This window comes from Macadamia integrifolia, chromosome 14, assembly GCF_013358625.1.
Source record: "Macadamia integrifolia cultivar HAES 741 chromosome 14, SCU_Mint_v3, whole genome shotgun sequence".
NCBI lineage: Eukaryota > Viridiplantae > Streptophyta > Magnoliopsida > Proteales > Proteaceae > Macadamia > Macadamia integrifolia.
In genome coordinates, this window is record NC_056570.1 from 21113965 (window position 1) to 21118233 (window position 4269).

The 4269-nt window shown below is 41.7% G+C and overlaps 1 protein-coding gene across 6 annotated transcripts in view; it reads right to left on the bottom strand.

Moving 5' to 3' along the window:
- Positions 1–4269, bottom strand: part of LOC122060881 (protein LNK2-like) — a 25447-nt gene that overhangs the window by 16254 nt on the left and 4924 nt on the right. The window lies entirely within an intron of this gene.

Below are 4269 nucleotides of genomic sequence, written 5' to 3' on the forward strand. Positions count from 1 at the left end.
AAAAAAAAAAAAAAGAGATGACTAAATATAATATTTTTATTTTTCAAATTTAAAATTTTAATTTTTATATCATTTGTATGTTACGTCCATATGATAATTGATAGATAATATGAAACAAGTATTGTAAATATTAAAAAAAACATCCGAATTTTTTTATCCCCTTTTTATTTTTGTAAACGAATAATTCCCGAATCCGAATCCAAACTCGAATTTTATTATCTCCGCTTTTTTTACCAAATCATTAAATTAATGAAACGAAATAATCCGAATAATTCTTCATCCGAATAATTCTCGAATCTGAATTTAATAACTATGGGTGGGATGAGAAAGTCCAGGCAGCCATCAAGATTAAGAAGGAAAATTTAAAGATTTGGCAAAGGACTAGGGAGGTTGAAGATAAAGAGAGATATAAGACCGCAAAAAACGAGGCAAGGAAGATTGTGGGGAGAGCATGGGTGAGGAAATATGATGACTAGTACAACAATCTAAATACCAAGGAAGAGAAAAGGCTATTTATAAGATAGCTAAAATATGGGAAAGGAAGAGTAGGGATTTCAATCATGTTCGATGTATTAAGAGTAATAATGATAGAGTGCTTGTGAAGGATGAGGACATAAAGAGGATATGGGATGAGTATTTCTGTGACTTATTTAATGGAGACAACCCTAGTAGGAGTGGTTTGAGTATCCATCTTGACAACACATATCATAAATAGATACGTAAGATAGGAGTGACCGAGGTTAAAGAAGCCCTAAGAAAGATGAAAGTAGGAAAGACACCAAGACCGGATGAGGTCCCAATTGAAGTGTGGAAGAGTTTGGGATTATGTGGGGTTGTATAGCTAACCAAGTTGTTTAACAAGATTATGAGCACGAGAAAGATGCCTGATGAATGGAGAAGTATTATAGTCCCACTCTACAACAATAAAGGCAATATTCAGAGTTGTAACAACTATAAAGGCATAAAATTTATGAGTTATACTATGAAATTATGGGAGAAGGTAATAAAAGTCCGCATAAGAAGAGAAAATATATCTCAGGGAAGCAATTCAATTTTATTCCTGGGAGATCCACAACAGAAGCGATTTACCTTCTAAGGAGGCTTATAGAAAAATCTAGAACATACAAGAAAGGGCAATAAGGGAAGCAATACGATAGTATTTGGCCTCTTGGACTCTAGTTTCAAAAAGACAGCAAAAATCAGCATGGAGAAGCTTAATACGGGATCAAAGTTCAACATGCTTAACCGAGGGTTGAGACCTTGGGTGTTCCAAAGGAGGGCTTGGGTCATTGGGAAAGGCAGAGAGGGAGCAACAATGTCCTATCAAGACTACTATAGTTTGGGTGAGAGGCCGAGGAGATGCTTTTGTGACAACGCTGGCATGAACAGACCGAGGATGAACCAGAACGCAGAGGGGAGAGGTGTGGGGAATGGATGCTGGCGATGAAAATCCCAGGCAGAGGGGAAACACAAGTAGGGGATGGCCATCATTATCATGGTAGGGGAGTTACGGCAGTCGAGAGGAGTGGAAACTGCTTCGAGCAAGGGAGAAGGGTTAAGAGAGGAGGTATTTTCGTGGACCAAACCCTAACCCGACTTTGAGTTGGGAATATGGAAAAGGGCCACATTTGATAGACTCGATAAGGAGAGAGAGTTCGAAGTAGTGGTCATGCCAGGTTGAGAGGAAAAAGTGGGGGAGGGTGAGAGAGAGATGAGTTGGGCTCAAGTTGGACCAAGCAGTATTGGAAGTGGGCCCTCTTCTAGAAAAAATAAGAAGTAAAAGGGGGGATAGGAGGTTATTCGACATCACACCCGAAGAGAAACTCGAAGAGATAGGGAGGGAATTGGGAATCGTGGAAGACGAGGGCTCCAGAGTGTTAGGACCAAATCTAGAATTTGTTAGAGCTTCAAAGGACGATGTAAGGACTATTGCAGAGGAGGAGCCTGCCAGGCCAGCTTTAGTGATTTGAGACACAAAAAATTTGTTTGGACCAGCAGTCCAAGCACTGTGATGGACCGTCAATGGGAGAGGCAAGGCTTCGCTATGACCTAATGGTGATCTCAACACAGGGATATCTTTGGTTCTTGGATGCTAACGCTGACAGTGCCTACAATGGCCTTGATTAGGAGAATAATGGTCTTTTGTAGTGGAGGGGCCTGGGTGAAGGATAGATGGAGGAGGTAGATAATGTGGGGAAATGGGCCAGCGGGAGTACATTCAGGGGGTTTTGGGTGCTCAGTAATGATTTGGCTCAGGGTATGAACAAGGGTTGATGAGTTTGGCGGAGGTAGAGAGGCTCGACAAGGAGGTTGGAGAGGCGAGGGGCAGGTACTTCTTATTATAATGGCCGAAGACACGAAAAACAACAGATTAAGGTGGGAGTTGTTTATACTCGACATGTTGTTTGAAGGTGTGCCCCTCATCGTCAGCAACTAGGATGGAGGAAGGAAGGCACAATATCCGCCGAGATTTCCATAAAGTTTCTAGTGTAGGCTAACCAAACTTGCTTCTTAGTTCAACCATCTGAGTAAAGAGGCTTCCCAACACTGAGGCCATCTTCCCACCAAAAATGAAGAGGGAGGGTGGGGAGCACAATTTACAGAGGGATGGAGTTGAGCTCGACTCTCTAAAGTTGCATGTATCTATCCCAATGCCTAAAGAAGATGGGTTTATTACCGACTTGCCATAGTCCACCCTCAAGAGCTCGCATTTTATCCTCCTCATCAGAGAATTTAAAGATGAAGAAACTATGATTAAAAAAGTATGTTTCCATTACCCCATTTGGTCTCTACTGCTTAGAGAGGGATAGTTTCACGATGCTGAAAGGTGAATAGCCTCTGATGAAGTGGCCAACCAGCGCATTTTTCCATTCGGCAGCTTCGTTATCCAATAAGCTCCCAAGGTAGAGAGAAGTTTTCATAGAGTCAATGATATGTTCGGATGAACATAGTTGATTCCTGGGAGGGGTAGGTGGAATGGCTGAATAGAGCACTCCAAGCAATATGTCACCTTTAGGTCTAGGGGAAGGGGGGAGGTTGATGGAGAGGCAGATGAAAGGAAAGGGGATCAATGGGCAGGAGGGACAAGGTCAATGAGGCCGGCCATGGAGGCAGGCCACATGGGGAGCACAAGGAGGGAGAGGGCTTACCTGAGTGAGGGGTTACTAGGGGAAGCTCCGCCAGTTCCTCCTTCCAATTGTAATCATGGTTCAAGGTTTCCACCGATACCATCAAAATTTCCCATGTTTCCACGGTATCCCAGAACTTCAACACCAAATACCATGTGACTTTTAAAAGTCAATAGTTTCAATCAGTATCGACCAAAATTCCCACATTTCAACCAAAATGTGGGAATTTTCCTCGAAATGTAGAAATTTTCGATTGAACCAAATGGGTCAACCTTTATATAACCTTCTTAAATGGGAAATCAAGCCTTCTTATTTCAAAATTTCGACCCTTTCCCCCTATTTCTTCTCTATGAAGTGGAAAACTTGAGAAAACACTTAAGATTTTGCCCTTGTGCTATCAAATCTTCATTCTAAGCTTGGATCTTGCACATCATAGCAAATCTACCTACGGAAGGGAGCTTGGACCAAAAAGGTAAATCTCATCTCCCCAAACCTTGTGTGCCATCCTTCGAGAGCACCGGTTCATTTGGATATGGTGGTGGGTATGGATAGTAGGGTGGATCTTTAACTTCATTTGGACAGGAGGGTAGTTCAGGGGGTGGGTCATCTTTTGTTGACAATACCTTTGGATATTCATCACAACCTTGTATGCCACATCCACATCCTATCACTATGATCTATGACTGAGCCACTCCCTAGGCTGGGATACCTAGCTAATGTTGATGATGCATCTGATAGATGGACAGTGACGAACTACCAAAACAATTGGGCCCAAAAAATGTTATGGGACTCTTATGTGATGCATTCAAAGGAGTAGCTATGACATCTGCAGTGGTACGCAGCTCGTGGACTGGAACCGCCTAGACACTCTACTTGGAATTGAGTCACTACTTTCGAGTGTTGAGTAATTGAATCACTTCTGTTGAGTGTTGATAGATAACTGTTGATGATGTAATATTTTTATTTATTTTGGATCATTTGGATTATGCCTTATGTTTTGATGTAGATTGTGGACTATATATAGTCATTATGCAGTATAGTTTCAGAATTTAAGCCAACAAGTCAGCGTAATGATTATCGCACTTTTGGTTCACCACACAAAACTTTGTGTGTGTGTGTGTGTGTGTTTTTTTTTTTTTTT